We start from the raw sequence: 18,234 nt of genomic DNA on the forward strand, positions 1-18,234 counted from the left end.
TGTAGTTCTCAGCTGGCAGAGCTGGGAATGCATGTAAGCAAACTAATCAGTATGTGTGCTTATTATCTATGACTATTCCCATTTGCACACATCTGCATCTGCATCAAGGCAAATGTCTTTAATTCAGAGCCATCACCACTGGAGTCACCTTTATTCACCTGTAACCTCCTCTCCAACAGCAAGGAGCCTGGCTCCTGCCACCCACCACCCATTCACAGGACTGTGCGGTTCCAGTATGCATGTGTGCTGGTTTCAGAACTGTTAACCTGCACCCCATGGGAAATCAGCTGTCATTAGAAGCTGTGTCTACGTGTAGAACATTTATCTGTAGTCTTCCAGGTCTTGGCTGTTCTGCTCTGTGTTGTTCATTCTATTTGAGTGTGTGACTCAATCTGAAGTAGCTACTGACCTATCTGCAATCTCACTAATTCGACCTCCACTGTATTGAGTCTACTCATTAGCCTCCCACCACCACCCCCAAAGCTTTCTGCATCTCTTTCACTGAGTTTGGTTTCTCAAATTTAATTGTGATTCCTTCTTGGACTTCCACTCTCTGTGCTGACAACACCCATCTGCTCTCACATATTTTCTCTCTTCCTATTAGAGTCCTTAACATATTAATCACAGTTCTTGTATGGTGATGACTCCAGCATCTGTTCCATATCTGAGTCTGGTTCTGGGGACTGTTCATCCCTTGCCTTTGTCATGCCTTGTATTTTTTGTGTTGAAGCCAAACATGTGGTATTGTGTAATAAGAAGCGACCTCGGGCTTGGTGTGAGGATTTATGTCAGTCTGACCAGGACATGTGCATGCTTAATGTTTGCTGTCCCCCTGGTGCCCTCGTCTTTGCCTAGCCCTTGACCCCAGGCTTCCCTGAACACTCCCCAGAGAGAGAGGGTCTGTGTTGCCACATAGAAGCCCTGCTGGTGTGCAGTGAGGTTGGAGGAAGGCAGGCATGTTTTATTCAAGCTACATCTTGTGTTGGTGCTGACCTGCATCTGGGGCTGTGGCTTTCACATAACTTCCCAGTGCTGCAACCCATTCTATCCTGGGCCCCACATGCTTGCTCTGAACCCAGGCTCCTTCCTGACCCCCTCATTGTGTTGACTATGATGGTAGGAAACATGTATCTTCTTTGAGTGAGATGGGAAGATGAGGGGACTCTGGAGTGGGAGAAATCTTTCCCCAGCTGCTATGACAGCCTCCTCCCCATGGGATGGGCTTCTGCTGTGGAGAAGGTTCTGAGCATGCTTCAGCATTCTTCCCCTCCTATGGCCAGAGCCAGAAAAGATCTTGACTGTGAAAACCTGGTGGAAAAACAAAACAAAACAAAACAAAACAAAACAAAAAACAAAAAAACAAAAACGGTGGGCTTCTTAGCCTCCTGCAATTCATCAGAACGAATGTGTTCCTACCAGTGGAAGCTTCAGCAGCTGCTATTTGGGGCCAGCTCAACCTGTCTGTCATTCTTGGGATGAACCTCTCTCTGGACTTCTGGGTACGATTTGTCCTAACCTTCCTTCTCCTAGTTTCCAGGAAAAGTCTTCAGCTTGTCATTTGTTCAGTTTGATCTTATTGTAAGGATGGGAGTGATGATTTATAGGTTCCTTACGTGTCAGAGTGCCAGAATTGTGTCGTAAGTGGTGTTGAAGTTTTGCTTTCAGGATACATTAGCTTCTTCAAAGGAGGAGAGAATGTTCTCAATATTTCCAAACCATAAATCCAACTTTGCTTTTGAAGTTAATAAAGTTGAATTTATGAAGTTATGACCTTAGGAATAATAATGAAAGCTTTGGTTATTATTTGTTTTAATAAAACATTCTGATTTGATGATATGACCTCTAAAATCACCCCAGAGTAAATTTAATTAATGTTTTCCAGTCTATCCTGGTTCTTACTTTGTTATTCTAAGTATATTTTTTCCAATAAACTTTTAAATTTTAAAATATTTTGGTCTAAATTTTAAATTGGATTACCAAACAGACTGTAGGAAAAACTCCAGGGTAATTTTGATAATTGTGCAGAGGAATGAAGTTTAACTTCCTGGAGGAACATGTTTCTGTTCATTCATTTCAATGCAATTCAATTCAAAAAATACACTGATCTCTACCTTTGAATCATTAATTGGTTGAGTCATTTTTTTTCATGTATCCACTATGTGCTCCCACTGGAGACACAAACATAATTAATATTGTTTCTCTGATCCAAAGGAAGGGTAAGAAGTGAGGGAGAAAGTGATTTGCATTAGAGGAGTTTAGTTGATGCTATCATTCAAGGACATGCTCATTTGAAGAGAGGTGAAGACAGATTTTGGGGTAGCCAGCTTAGTACTTAGGGTCAGGGATGGAGTATTTGCCATAATTCACCTGACATGACTGATGAAGGGGTGAGTGAGATTCTCACAATACATAGGATGGGGAAAGAAACAGGAACAGAGGAAATAATTTTTGTGGTCAGGCACGAAATGGTGCAACAAATCCAGGGTCTTTAAGTACAGCAGAAAGGCTGAACTAGGATTCGTGGGAGAAATGACAGGGGATGATGCTGGCAGAGATGGAGAGGGGTGGTACAAACATGGGACTTCTCTGTCCTGCTAAGTAATTTGAGTTTTATCTTGCAGGCAACAGGAAATTGTGAATGTGTTTCAAGCCTGAATAACCTAAGCAGACTTGGATGTTAGAGTATCTTCCTGTAGTGGTGGTCAGGAGGGACAGTTCATGGTGGGAGGGGTGCTTAACTCTGTGCTGATGCATAGAAATAATGAACAGAAGATTTTCAAATAGTATGAGGAGTCCTAATAAAGTTGACAAATAATTAGACCACTAGACAATCTGCAACAAATGTTAGAGGAATAGAATAGGAGAACATGGACATGAGAAGGTGTCTGTTCAGTTGGATGATAGGGTGTCATGCAGAAATATAGCTCAATGATATAAACAAATAAAAGGATCACAAATGGGAGAGAAGAGGAAGCCCATTCTTATGGTGGTAGGAATCTAATGAAAGCAGAAGAGATGATTGACCTAAAATATCATCATCTGGCAACCATCAGTGAAGATTCTTTAGATAAGAAACATCAATGGTTATCAAAATTATTAATAAAGAAGAAGAAAAATATGATATCTATTTAATCTCAAAGTATCTTCCTCCAGTGATTTGTTAGTTACCAAGGGCAACATAGTAACATTATAGCAGAGAGCGTCTTGATCAAGGGGTCACTTGATCAAATGCACGTCACCTTAAGGGACAAGTAAGAGACCAAATGCCTTCAGATACTACACATGGGCAAGACTCCAACTTCATGTCTGTGAAATCTCCTCCAAAAATGCACAACCGGAATCTAACCAGGAGGAAAGATCCCATAAACCAAAATGGGAGGGTTCTTCACACTAACTGGCCTGTGTTCTGTAAAATGTCTTGGTCATGAAACGGTTGCAGACTGCGGGGAACAAAAAAGACACGATTCAATGTGAAGAGGACCTTAGGTTGAATCTTGCATCAGATAAGAAGCATTATGGGATAATTGCCCAAATGAATAAAGTCTGTAGGTTAGACCACAGGGTTAGATCAATATTAACTTCTTGATTTTGATAGTCACACTGTGGTTAGGAAATACAAAGTCATTATTATTTAGAGATTACATGCTGACATTTGAACAAGTAAAGAGTAATCATGCCTGCAACTTAGGCTCATGCTTTCCTCAAATATGTACGTACAAGCACAAACACACCCTGATGGTAGAGTGAGTGTAGTAACACGCTATCGTGTGGCGATTCTATTTTTGCAACATTTTTTTGTAAGACTGAAAGTAGTGTGTGTGTGTGTGTGTGTGTGTGTGTGTGTGTGTGTGTGTAGATCTTTGGAATTGTATCCCCTGTAGTTTCGCGTGATTGTCACCAACCCAAGATTCAGAACAGTTCCACCTCAGGGGTCCTCATGCTCCCCTCTACAGCAGGGTCCTCCCACCCTCCTCCTCCCTCACACCTGGCAACCACAATCTGCTTTTCATCTCCATAAAATTATCATGTTAGGAGCACCTGGGTGGCTCAGTGGTTGAGCGTCTTCCTTTGGCTCAGGGTGTGATCCTGGGGTCATGGGATCGAGTCCTACATTGGGCTCCCTGTGGGGAGCCTGCTTCTCCCTCTGCCTGTATCTCTGCCTCTCTCTCTGTGTCTCTCATGAATAAGTAAATAAAATCTTTAAAAAAATGATAATTTCAGGGAGTGCTATATGGATGGAATGGGACATCGGGTAACTTCTGTGATTGTCTTTGTCCCTGACGTTAGTCCCTGTGACATCCATCCATGTTGTTGCTTACACTGATTGCTCTATTTTACTGCTCAGTGTTGTTCCAGGCATGGTATGGAACCTCAGCTTGTTTAATTGTTCACCCCTGGAAGGGTGTTTGGATTGTTTCTAGTTTTGAGCTGTTATGAATAAAACTGCTATAAATGCCAGTGTGCACTTGTTGTGTGAACATATTTTCCTTTCTCTGGGATAAATGCCCAAGAATGCAACGTTGAATGCATTGTCATATGGGAAGTGCATCTGTAATTTTGTAAGGAGCTGTCACACCACTTCCAGAGAGGCCTCACTGCTACATTCCCCCGAGCAGTGTGCAAGTGAGCAGTTCTCTACCTCCTCAGCACCTCCTGGTTGTGAGGCTGTTTTCACTCAAGCCAATTCTGATAGGTGTGCACTGATACCTCATTGTGGTTTTATTTTGCATTTACCCAATGCTCCACTGCTGAACATCTTTTCATGAACTTGTCACCTGAGTATCATCTTCAGTGACATTTATTTTTATATACTTTGCTCGTTTTCTAATTGGATATTTGCTTTCTTACTGTTTAATTTTGAGATTTATTTATATATTCTTGGTATCAGTCCCTTGTCAGATCTGTGGTTTACAAATATAATGTCCTGGTCTGTATGTTGTCTCTTTATCTTAACAGGGTACTTCACAGATCCAAACTGTTTGATTTTGATGAGGCCCCATTTATCAATATTTCTTTTTATACATCATTCTTTTGATGTAAAGACTCAAAAATCTTTGCCAGGCTCTAGATTCCAAAGATTATCTTTTGTTTCTCTTTCCCCTAAAGTTGTATGTTTATATTAAGTTGGTGATCAATATCAATTGAGTTAATTTTTGCATAAAGTATGAAGTTTATTTAGAGTTCCCTTTTTCTTCTTTCTTTTTCTTTCTCTTCCTTTTCTTCCTTCCTTCTTTTCTTTCTTTCTTTCTTTCTTTCTTTCTTTCTTTCTTTCTTTCTTTCAACTCCAGTTAATCCAGTACTATTGTTGAAATCTACCTTTTTTTATTTTATAGAATTACTCTGTCCATTGTTAAAGATCAGTTGGCATATTTGTGTGGGTCAGTGTCTGTCTGGGTTCTCTGTTCTGTTCCTTCATCTATGTGTCTGTCCTCTGCCGATACCACACTGGCTTGGTTACTGTAGATGTATAGTAGGCTTTAATATTGGATAAAATGATTGTTGTCACATTATTCTTTTTCAAGACTATTTTAACTATTCTAGGCCCTGAATCTTTCTATATAAATTTTAGAATAGGGTTGTTTATGTCTACAAATACCTTACTGGGAATTTGACAGCAATTGCATTAAACCTATAGATCAATTTGGAGAAAATTGATGTCTTTGCTCTACTGAGTCATTATCAATTATTTATTTATTTATTTTGCCTTATTATTCTGTTTAGAACTTCCAGGAGAACATTGAATAAGTGTGGTGAGAACAGACACTCTCCTTCTATTTTAGGAAAAAGCATTCAATGTTTCATCATTAATATGCTAGTTGTGTGGTTCTGTAGACATCTTTACCAACTAAAGTTCTGTTCTCTGTTTCTAGTTTGCTGAGAGAATTTTTCTTTGCATCATGAATGGACGTTAGATGTTTATCAGTGCTTTTTCTGTTTCAATTGATACATGTATATGATTTTTCTTCTTTAGCCTGTGGATCTAATGCATTACAGTGATTGCTGAATGTTGAACTTGCCTTGCGTATCTGGGAAAAATCCACTTGTTCATGGCATATAGCTTTTTGCACATTGCTAAATTTGATTATCCATGGCTTACAACTTGAATTGTTAGATTTAACTACTTCCAGATTAATTAAATCTCTCATTAGAGGATTCCATTACAAAATGGACAACATGAAACTAAGTGATAGAAATGTTACAAAACAGGGTCCATGTATCAAACAGATGAGCTAGATTAAATAGTTCCTTTCTAGCCCTGAGATGTCTGTCATACTGCTATGTTAGAGGGGAGTACATAACACGCTTAGAATGAGTGCTCTCTTAAAATCTTCTTGAAATAACTTAGACAAGAAATTATGAGTTGAGCTAGGGATCACTGAATTGAGGTCCTACATGATCCCTGGAAGAAAGTTGTTGGGAGCAGTGGTATTTTTTCCTGTGAGACACTGCAGCATATGAATGAGTTAGATGCAAACAGTTTCATGGGAATTCACAGTGGAATCAGAATATCTGATGTCCAGAAATGCAGATATGGAAGGGTTTGGCAAAGAGAAATCTGTGGGCCCATTGGAGGAGAGCAGGGGCATATACTCATACTATTCATCCATGGGGGTAGCAGCAATGGTGTATGTATTTTGACCTTAACAACTTTATCTTCACATAAAGTATTTAATGAAGACATCTGGATTCTTTAACATGAAATTGCAAAACTCGAACTTTATCAGACTGTTCAGGAGGCCCATAGGATGATCTATGTCTCTATCGAGGATGGTTTTTGTTTTCTTAAAATAGCACCCAAAAGGTTTTTGACACTCATTCAATTCAGACAGAAGCATTGGGATCCCTGGGTGGCGCAGCGGTTTGGCACCTGCCTTTGGCCCAGGGCGCAATCCTGGAGACCTGGGATCGAATCCCACATCGGGCTCCTGGTGCATGGAGCCTGCTTCTCCCTCTGCCTGTGTCTCTGCCTCTCTCTCTCTCTCTCTGTGACTATCATAAATAAATAAAAAATTAAAAAAAAAAGACAGAAGCATAACTGAGATGAAGTTTTTTATTTTATACATTTTTCAGAAGAAACATCCTTACCATCACCTGTTTGAATGACTCATTCTCTGCATCATCAGGGAACCAAAGGAACCCCACTTGCTTTGGTCCCTGGAACACACTGGAAACACTCTCCCCTCTAATGTCCACATGGGTCACTTTCAAGATTTTTCTCATCACCTTCTGGTAAACTCCTTTCTGATTGTGTAACTTTAAAGCTATAATACTTTTAGTGTGACTGACTGTCTGACACACTATATTTTAATTATTTATCTACTTATTTCTTATATCCTTCTCTTCCCAATTTAGAATTAAGATCCACAAAGGTAGGATTTTTGTCTGTTTTGTCCACTGATGAGCTCTCAGGATTGAGAACAGGCTGGCAGCAGGGAAGGGTGTCAATAAGCATGTTTTGAACTAATGAACAAACAAACGAATTACCAGAAATACAATAAGCCAAAGTATGAATAATTTTTTGATGGGAAGTAGGATTTATTGGAGGGCATGAATAAGGAGGGGGTAGCACAGAGGTTCTAATGAATGCAGAGCCCACCACTTGTTCAAGGAGCTATGATTAAGAATGTATTGGATCCCATAGCCATCTGGATGAACCGTTTTTCAGCCACCATGTTGTCAAATTCATCTGTATTTAACTGAGTAATGCCCCACTTGTTGGAGATGTAGATCTAGGGAGCAATGGAAGGAATGGCATCAGAAAAGGTAGGACCAAAGCATAGCTGACATACTGGGGCCAGGGAACTTGCCTTGGCCCTGTGTAGGGCCTCAGTCACATGCTCCTTGTTCTTCAGCTTGATATGGATGGGCATGATGACTTGGCCAGTGTGGACCCTAGCCACTGTGCCCTGGGGCTTTTCAGAGACACCCTGTATACCTATCTGTAGCCCACTGGGGATGGCATGAGGTCAGACATGAAGGTCCACTCAAAAGGGCTGTCTCCAAGGTCCCTTAGGGCAACCATACAATCAACTGACTGCAGACACCACCAAGGAGGCCACTGTCTGTAGCCATTACTCGCTGGGCCCCCATGGAGAAAGAGCTCCATTGGTTACAAACAAAGTGTGAGTATCCTTAAAGTGGGCAGTATGATTCTCCTTGCTTCTTCCTCAAAAACTGAGGCAGAGAAACAGATGGTTAATTTTTATCAGTTGTTCAGGTTGCTCCTTGAAAACTAAAAATATTGAAAATACCAGTAGTGCTTTGGATATAAAAAAGCCTACATGAATTTGAGCAGGTTTTATACTTTAATGTTGATATTCGGTGACATAATTCTTACCATTACTCTCATGGTTAAGATTTTCCTTCGTCAAATAAGTGAAGAAGTAGTGTTAGTTCAGAAAAAGCAATGTATTTCTATGTCATCAAGATCTGTAAAAAGTACTATTTAAAAAAAAAAGTGTAAGTTTTTAGCAAAAGCAACCACATGATTTAATGAAATTTATTTTATCAGTTCTTCACTGGATGAGAAGCAACGGCCATTTTGCACAAGTTCATTAAGATAAGTGGAGATTGGGGGCAGCCCTGGTGGTGCAGCAGTTTAGCGCTGCCCGCAGCCTAGGGTGTGATCCTGGAGACCCTGGATCGAGTCCCACGTCAGGCTCTCTGCATGGTGCCTCCTTCTCCCTCTGCCTGTGTCTCTCCCTCTCTCTCTCTCTCTCTCTCTCTCTCTCTGTATGTGTCTCTATGAATAAATAAATAAATAAATAAATAAATAATCTTAAAAAAATTATATAAAAAAAAGATAAGTGGAGATTGTACTCAGCCTCAATTCGAGTGGATCTCTGGGGGAACTTACAACAATGTGTCCCCTTTATGGACTTCCAAGTACCAGCCTCACAACAATAATGCATCTCACAATTGGACTTGAACTGGCTTCTTTCTAGAAACTGTGGGAGAAGATGATTTTGCCTGCAGGTGGGGATACATCCCAGTCTGTGCAAAAACAAACACTTCACAGCACACTAAAGACTCCTTTTATTGGCCTTATCAGTACTACTTACTCTTGTTGCTGTTGTTTTAGAAATTTTACTTAACTCTTTTGAACCCAGTCTCCACCTCCGAAACAGGGATATTGGTCACAGTGTCCTGCTGCGAAGCGAGAGGGCAGACTCCGGGATTCCTGGAGGTACAACTCTGTGCTGGGATTCCTCCCAGCGCTTTCGGGTCCCAGGCAGACCTCCTTCCTTCCCTGTCGTCTTCTTATTTGTGCCAGGACCCAAGTAAAAGATCAGTAAGAGTAAGTGGCTGTGCCCAGGTCAGGAGTTCTCATCCATGTAATTGGCTTTTGGATTATTTGAGGTTGTAGAGAGCCAGATGGAGTCAGAGGATCAAGCAGTGATGTAAGCAGCCAAGACCAGATATCATAGAAACCAGAACAGGCTGGAGGTACCAGGAACTGATAACCAGCAAAGCCAAGAGAGCCTGGAGGAACCGGGGACTGCTACTCTCTGGAACCAGAGGAGTTGAGCAAGACCCAAGGCTGGTTCAGCCCCTTTAGAAGGGAAGAGTTCTGCAACAAACTCTCAGACTCCCCAGACGCTGTCCCTTCTGTTGGGCTGGCGAGACTCGGGACCTCAAAACTGCCGACCGCAGGCCAGCAACCTCCCAACAATGCTGCCTTGCTGCCCTACCCTAACTTATTATTTTTTTATTTATTTATTTTTATTTTTTATTTATTTTTATTTATTTTTTTAATAAATTTATTTTTTATTGGTGTCCAATTTACCAATATACAGAATAATACCCAGTGCTCATCCCTTCAAGTGACCCCTCAGTGCCCGTCACCCATTCACCCCCACCCCCCGCCCTCCTCCCTTTCCACCACCCTAACTTAGCTTACAAGACCTGTAACCCTTGCCCTAATTGGAATGCCGCCCTGCCCCCATCTTCCCACCACTGAAAACTCATTATAGACCCGCCTGCGGTTTGCCTGGGCACGACTTCCCTGGCCTGTGACTTGCCTGTTCTCTCCGTCCCCTGCGGGTCTTGGAGCCTGGAACCTCGCCGAGAGTGCGCCCCATTAAAAGCTTGTTTCGACCAACTTTTGCCTGGCCTCTCTATTCCATTTCACTACCGATCAGATTAAACCTGACACCTTCCACATCTGACCTCATGTGCAAGGCAGCTGCCCCCACAGCTCTGCCCCGTGACCTCTGCACAGACATCCTGCACAGCCCAAATGTAGCAAACAGTAGGCAGGGAATGCTGAGGCCTCACCTCAACTGTGTGCTCAGGGACTGACTTCATGTCTGGCTTGCTACTTTCCTACCTCTTGGTGTATCCTGTTTGTTGCATGACTTTGTCTTGTGCTTTGCTTTGTGTGATGGGTAGGAACCCAAGTCACATGCCTAGTGAAATGCCATTGAATTTGGGATCCTGAACCTGCTTTATAACTGTGTTAAGTTTGTTTTATGTCTGAATAAGGCGGACATCATCGAAAGACACAACCCAAATCTTTGCCTTCATAGTAGGCTTGCAACCCAGGCAGACCTCTTGCTCCATTCCCTCCTGCAGCCTATAAGCCTACAATTATATCATTTTTTGTTAGTTCTTGCCAGGGGGCAGTCCCTTAGAACACCGAGCTCTTGGGCACATGGGTGGCTCAGCAGTTGAGGGTCTCCCTTTGGCTCAGGGCATGATCCCAGGGTCCTGGGATTAAGTCCCGCATTGGGTTCCCCTAAGATTACAAAGATATTGCTCTGTTTTCTTCTAGAAGTCACAGGGCTATAGGGGATCCCTGGGTGGCTCAGCAGTTTAATGCCTGCCTTTAGCCTAGGGCGTGATCCTGGTGTCCTGGGATTGAGTCCCATGTCAGGCTCCCTGCATGGAGCCTGCTTCTCCCTCTGCCTGTGTCTCTGCCTCTGTCTCTATGTGTCTCCCATGAATAAATTAAAAAAAAAAAAAAAAAAAAGAACACTGAGTTCTCAATAGAGTGACCTTTTGAAACTAAAAGTATTAAATACATTAAATTCTTTAGGTAAATTATTTCATCATCTATATCTTGAAGCATAGTAATAAGACTTATTTGTTGAAAGGATAAAGGAATGAATTCTAGTGAACACAGTACAACATTTTTAAAGGCATGTTTCTGAGGAAATCAATTTTTTTGAACATGAATGAAATATGGTATTAAATCCCATCTTTTCTGAGCATTAGTCATTATTTATGTATGTATGTCTCGTTTTACTTAAAATATATGCTCCTAATTATTTTTCTTTTTAAATAGTGAGTTCTTAAATTATCAAGTTTCCATTTTCTGTGAATTTACCACCTTGAATCTGTTGTTACAGCATTTCTCTGAATGAGAAATGATCCATGTCGATGTTATCATGGGAAAAAATGATCCATATAAAAATTAATCAATACACTCCTTTTAAGTTTGTTTTGATTTAACCAAAGACACCTTTCTGTAATAAATACTAACTTCCTACAAAACTGATCCCCCAAAATAATTAATTGTGGTGAGATTTGTGTGCCAGGGCACCTAGTATGGTCGCTGGTACTCGTGCAGATTCCAACTGAGAACACACTTCCTGCACTGGGGCTGCTAGCTGCCTGAGGCTGGGCTGGCCACACACCACTGTCCCCTCCTGATCTGCAGAGCTTGCCACCTTGTAGCTCCAAGGAGGATGAAATAGGCTGACATGGGAAAAGCACTTGGAATAGTTGTTGGAGCATAACAAGGACTCAAAAAATGCTAATCAGGTGACAGTGATGATGATGATGATGATGATGATGGTGATGACAGTGATGATGATGAAGATGATGATGGTAATGATGATGAAGATAATAAAGATGATGATGGTGACAACAATAATTATGACAGTGATGATGGTGATGATACAATAATGAAGACAATGATGATGATGAAGTTGAAGATGATGATGATGATGGTGACATTCCAGGCCCCTGAGACAAGTTGCCAGAAATTATTACTTGTAGTACTTTCTAAAGATCACTGATCTCTATTCTTGATAATGCCTGAAACCCATCAATCTGTGAAAAAATACATTTGTGACTTCCCACATGGACTTCGGGTATCATAATAAAGGTAATGAACAGGGCAGGTGGAGATAGGACATTTTCTGAAGTCTCCAAGGGGCACAGGGGGACTGTCACACTAAACAGATCCTCTCACTACATTCTGCTGTGCTCTAAATACTATTTCATCTTTTATTTGTTTTATAATGGATGTGAATGGCCACTGCTCTTTGGTCCTGCATCATGGTGTGAGGCCCGGTGCACCCTCACCTCAACCTCACGAAGCTGGTTGACACTGTGCCCCATCTCCAGCTTTCTCCCCATCTTCTGAGGAAGACCGATTCTCTCCGGCTCAGGCCTTCTTCTGCACCATCTCCTCTCCTCTCCGATCTCCTCTCAGGTCTATTTGTTTCCTTTCTCTCACTTTCCCTGCATCCTTTCCCTCACTTAAGAAACATGCCTGAGTGTACTTAACCACTCCTGCCCTGTGTCAGCTACCTCTCTTTCCCGGTTCCCTTTCTTTATGAGAAGGCTTCTTGATGGACAAGATGACAGTGAGCACCTCTTCTTTATAAATCATTCATCTTTTGGCTTCATGCCCTTGGCCTTGGTCTTCTTCACACCAGCATTTCTGCCGAGACATCATTCAAGGGTGCCCTTCTGTTCACCCAATCCAAAGGACTTGCTTACTGTCCTTCCTGGAACACTTAGCCCATGCCACCAGCTATTCTGCATTTCTTCTCATGTTTCTGATTATCTTGTGTTTTCTTGTGCTGGTTTGTCTTTGTGTGAATACCCCTTAGATAATGATACTGCCTAAGGTAATCTGTGCTCTATTTCTGTCTAAATGTCCTCCTGGAGTGATATCAGTCACTATAATCTCTATGTTGGTTACAGTCAAATATATGTCTAGCATCCATCAGTCCTCTGTGCTCTGTATTTGCATATGAGAATGGGTTTAATGGCACGCCTGCAAAGTCTGGTTTGAAGGCCATGTATTGCAGTCTTGATATTGTCATACCGTCTTTCCTCTGAGGTCACTATGCTCTCTCTTCATTAGTTCCCAGTGTGAGAACTTCTTTAAATAGATATATCATTGCTCACATTTGTGATCTTTATCAGCTCAGATTTCTGCATTTAGGTAGCTTTTGTTTACTTAAATCAGACTATATTGAGTTCAGTTTTCTTTGTATAAATAGTTCAAGCTTTTTCCCAAATATTTTTATTTGAGCATGCATTTTTTAACTGATTTTCCAAAAGACACAAATGAGTGTGGATCCACTGAAAGTACCTCATAATCCTAAATTAAACACCATTCACAGTAAAGAAAACTAGCCAGGATTAAGGATAGTCTTGAGTAAGACAGAGTGGTTTATTGGGAGACCCAACAGGCAAATATCACTTCATTATATTACACAAAACTTCAGAAACACACTGAAAATTCTATTAAAGATTTAGAAGTTTGACATTATGCAAAAATAGCATATTCTCTTGCATAAACATATATATTTATGCATTTTACATGTCAGTGCTGCATCTTTAGGATCATTTTTTATGCTTATTGTTTTAGTTCTGTTTACCTCGTAATTTCCAATGTCCTTATAGACTGTACCAAAAAATCTCTGTACTAACCTTATAAATAATGGTTATTTATGCTGCAAATCCTTGGGTTTATCTATGAATTCTTGTTCATTAAAAACTCTATTAACTTTTTTCTATTGTCGCATTTATTTTTGTGACTTTAAGACAATATTTTATTTTCCTGTGTCATGCAGGAACAGCAAGTGTGATGACAGGTGCTATGTTTGGAGAGGGGTGGTGAGGGTAATTGGCAGATTCTGGGACTGGGGCTGAATATTATACTCTGACATTTCCATCCTCCCCTTCAGAGTGGAAAACAGTGACTAACCAGTAGGGAGGAAATTGAGAGATGCAAGAGGCAAGGGTGACACTGCATGTAGAAGTCTGTCTTGAGAAGCTGCTCCTTAATCAGTAAATGTGCTTATACTTCTCTTGACTTCATATGTGATAAATGCTATCATTTCCTCCTTGAGAATTCATTTATTCAACATGCAGTGCATCACACATGGGAAGAATCAGTAAAAATAATGATGATGGTGATATGGAGAAAGCACCTGCTTATCTCAAAACTTTACATTGGAATCCTAGAGGCATAGCCCATTATTAGCTGGTGAAGGAGAGCTGTTGGCTTACTATTGCAGTGCCTGCAATCTTCAACCCTCTCCTCTCAGATTCCTTAGTCTGCTTCCCTTGGGCCACTGAGGGGCCTGGGATAGGACTAGGTCTGTGAACTTGGGCAGCAATAATGTCATGTCTTATTTTCACCTTCCCTGAAACTCATCTCCTCCACTTATGACTGTGGAGGTTTCGACACCACCCAGGTGTCTTTCCTAATCAGTGTTTACGGACATTTCCTACCACATTGTAGCGCACAGATGTGTACTGACTTATTGTTTATGCTTATCATCACTTCCAAGTTCTTCCACCACTAGATCTTACTATGTAATATGTTGATAAGGAGACACATATGTTGCTTTAATTCAGATTTGTTTCTGCAAAAATGCCATTGAGATTTTGATGAGGATCCCCTTGCATCTGCAGGTCCACCACCTTGGGTAGTATGAACATCCTAACACCATTGTATCTTCTGATCCCAGAGCACAAGGTGTCTTTCCATTTATGTGCATTTCTTTTAGCAATGTTTTGTGGTTTTTAGTCATAAAAGTATTCCTCCTCCTTTGTTACATTTATTCCTAAGCATGTAATTCTTTTTCATATAATAAATAAACTTGCTTTCTTAATTTCCTCTTGACTTGGTTATCCTTAGTGTATAGAAACACAATTGGGTTTTGCATATTGCTTTTGTATCTTGCCACTTTGTGGATCTTGTTCAATGGTTTTAACAGATCTATGTGTGTGGTTTTATACATGAAAGATCATGCCATCTGTGAACAGAAATAATTTTTCTTCTTTTCTGATTTGGATAGCTTTTATTTTTTTCTCTTGTGTCATCACTCTGGTCAGAACTTCTAGTACTCTGCTATTATTAAGACCGGGATGTATGAAACTCATAAACATAAATACCATGAGGATCATGTTCATTCAGGGGTATGTTATTCAATCCTATGGATGCCACACTCCATGCGGTCTCATCTCAGATGGGTTTCAAAATTGAGAAATTTTTGTGCATTCTTTTTAATGGAAAACCACAATTTATTTATTCACTTTAAACTTATGGCCTCAGATTGAATAAAGTCATTTTTGCCTTAATGACTTTCAAAAGAATAAGATCACCAACAGTTTCTTAAAAGTCAGAGAGCTTCCTGTGTTTCTCTTTGTTGGAGCCTTTAGTGCAGGCTGAGGGTAGAGGCCGTGGAGGGTCACAGTGGGAGAGGAGTCAGCAGCAGCAGCGCAGGGATGGTGACAACTATGTACATTCACAGGAGCGTGGCCTTCAGAACTCAGTCAATGAAAAGTCGCAAAAGTTTTCAATCTGATCGGAGCTATGTTTTAGGAAGATGTCTCATTCAGCACTGAAGAGAATGAATCCATGGAAGCCAAACAAAGAAAGGTGACTGGACTCATCTGAATGTGGTTTTCCCAACATTCATTCCTCCATGGAGTTGCTACCTTTTCCTTCCCTTTTCATCTTTCTTCTTCCTTTACTTTTGCATGCCATTTTATACTAGTTGCTTTCTTCCTTCCCTCTTGCCACTACTTTAATCCACCAAAAACACCACCCATCGTCAATGACAGCTGATGCCATGGAAGCTGAGCTGGTTCTCCATTCCTACGTGAGGACCACCGCTCTTAGTGGACCTAAGAACTCTTCCAGAATGGTACTGAAAGTAGGAAGGTGTGGCCACTTTACATAAAAGTAAAGCCCAAGGACAAATGTGAGAATTAAAAGTGTAATAATTTTTCTTAAAAAAGGAATGTCTTTACATTTAATTTAAAGGAAGGGATGCCTGGGTGGCTCAGTGGTTGAGTGTCTACCTTCGGCTCAGGATATGATCCCAGGGTACTGGGATCGAGTCCCACACCAGGCTCCCTATAGGGAGCCTGCTTTTTTTCTGCCTGTGTCTCTGCCTCTTTCTGTGTCTCTTGTGAATAAATAAATAAACTCTTAAAAAATATCATTGGAAAAACATGGTTGAATTACTTCATGAAAACTCTCAGCTAAAATAAAGTAAAGCCCATTGATTTTAATCTTAAACCCCAAAACAATAAATACTAGGCAAATAAAATAACTATGAAATGCCAAATTGTCTTGAGGATAATAAGCATTTAGCTTGAACCACACTGAGTTACTCTCTACCTTGTCTGGTTGTAGGTCAACAACTTGAAAGCAAACACTTCCTATTCATTTCCTATCATCTATAAATGAATGTTTTTGCTTAATGGCTTTATCCCTATTCAATGTGGAAAACACACCTATTGATTCACACACCCAGATTTCCATTAGAATGCAAAATGAGCATGGATTTCTTGTTCAGTCTTTGTTGGTGACAAGTGGGGGATGAATTGGCACCAAGCTGGCCATGTGGTCCCAGGCACCGTAGACAGTGCATGGAGAGGACACAAGCAAGGCACTGACTCCCCCATTTTGGCAACAGTCCCCACTGTTTGAGATGGATTGTAGCACAAGCAATAATGTCCACTTGGAAAAAGTAGTTCCAAACAGTCAATATGGAAAACATAACACAAAACTGTGGTTTTAGCTGCAAAGAGCTTGGCCCTGCGGCCAGACAGATGTGTGTATTATTTTTCACCTCTCACTTTCTCATAACCTGGAAGGTTTTACTTAACTTCTTGCCCTGTCAATGGGCTCATCTATAGAAAATGGCTAGCAATACCAGCTCTGCCAGGCTGCTCTGTGGACCACCAGTAACATATGTAAAGCATCTGGCACATGGAGGGTTCTGTATATACTCCTGTAAAAATATACCATGTGTTAAATATGCTTAAAATATGTGGGCTGTTCCCTGTGTCCTGGAAGGGAAGTGGGGTATTACAAGGGAAGTGTGAAGGAACAGTTTGCTCTAGCATGAGATAGTTTTGCCAGATTCTACTAAGTTTGAATTTCCATAAACAATTATTATTTTTTAAATATTGAGCATGTCCATGCTGTATTTGGGACTTGTACTAAAAATTTTTCATTGCTTTTTTGAGGTCAAATTCAATTGGGTGTTTTGTACCTACTCTGGCAACCCTAGTAGGGGATTATATTAAAAGATTGTTTTTATTTATTTATTTATTTATTTATTTATTTATTGTACTATTCTGAGATCTAATTCTTTTCTCAACAATATCATGCTGTGTTGGCACGAGAGGGACAGCGCTGCAAAAAATGAACTAGATTGATGGCCTGGTTATTTGGATATTCCTTATTCCTCATTTATAAGATAGAGATAAGGATATAGTCTGCTATACAGGGCTGTATATTATCATGTTTAAATAAATTAATAACTATAACAGACTTGAAAAAGTGCCTGGTGTGTAATAAGTGTTCAAAACCAATATATTAGCATTTTAATATATTCACTTTTTTGACATTTTAAGATTCTTAAAATTTGGAAGTTTCTTTCAACTGTTAGCAATTTGCTATCACTTGGCCTGGTTGGCCTGCCAATCATAGCTGTTCAAGAAGCCATGACTTCAACTGAGGTACGTGCATTATTTAAAAAAAAAAAATGCTTCATTCCTTAGGAGCAGAGAATTCACAGGTATAGCAGAGAATCTAAAAGAAAGATGGAAAGAAACGTCTTTCTCATAGGAAGAAGTTCTAGGCTCAAGAAAGGGTGAGGCTTTCACAGATAAAAGTCATCAGGACACCTGAGTAAGGTGTGTTAGTTCTTGGTGTGTTTCCATGAACATGAACACAAACTTGGACAGCTGAATAGGTTGTTTAAAAGTGGAGTTCTCAAAAATGGGATTTTGACAAGATATATGCACACCCATGTTTATCTCAGCAATATGCACAACAACCAAGATATGGAAACAACCCAAAAGCCTATCAATGGATAAGTGGATAAAAAAAAATATGGTCCTTATACACAACAGAGTATTATTTGGCCATGAAAAAGAAGTATATCTTGCCATTTGTGGCAATGTGGATGGACTCTGAGCACATTGTGCCTAGAAGGTTAAGTCAAACAGAGAAAGACAAGT

At 40.5% G+C, this 18,234-nt stretch overlaps 1 non-coding gene across 1 annotated transcript; it reads right to left on the reverse strand.

The window, feature by feature from the left end:
- Positions 1–7,992: 7,992 nt before the first annotated feature.
- LOC112919362 (small nucleolar RNA SNORA70) lies at positions 7,993–8,125 on the reverse strand. Its single transcript, XR_003234892.2, has one exon. It is a non-coding gene; the product is annotated as a small nucleolar RNA SNORA70 (small nucleolar RNA).
- Positions 8,126–18,234: the final 10,109 nt, after the last annotated feature.

The sequence above is a fragment of the Vulpes vulpes genome, chromosome 5, assembly GCF_048418805.1.
Source record: "Vulpes vulpes isolate BD-2025 chromosome 5, VulVul3, whole genome shotgun sequence".
Taxonomy (NCBI): Eukaryota; Metazoa; Chordata; class Mammalia; order Carnivora; family Canidae; genus Vulpes; species Vulpes vulpes.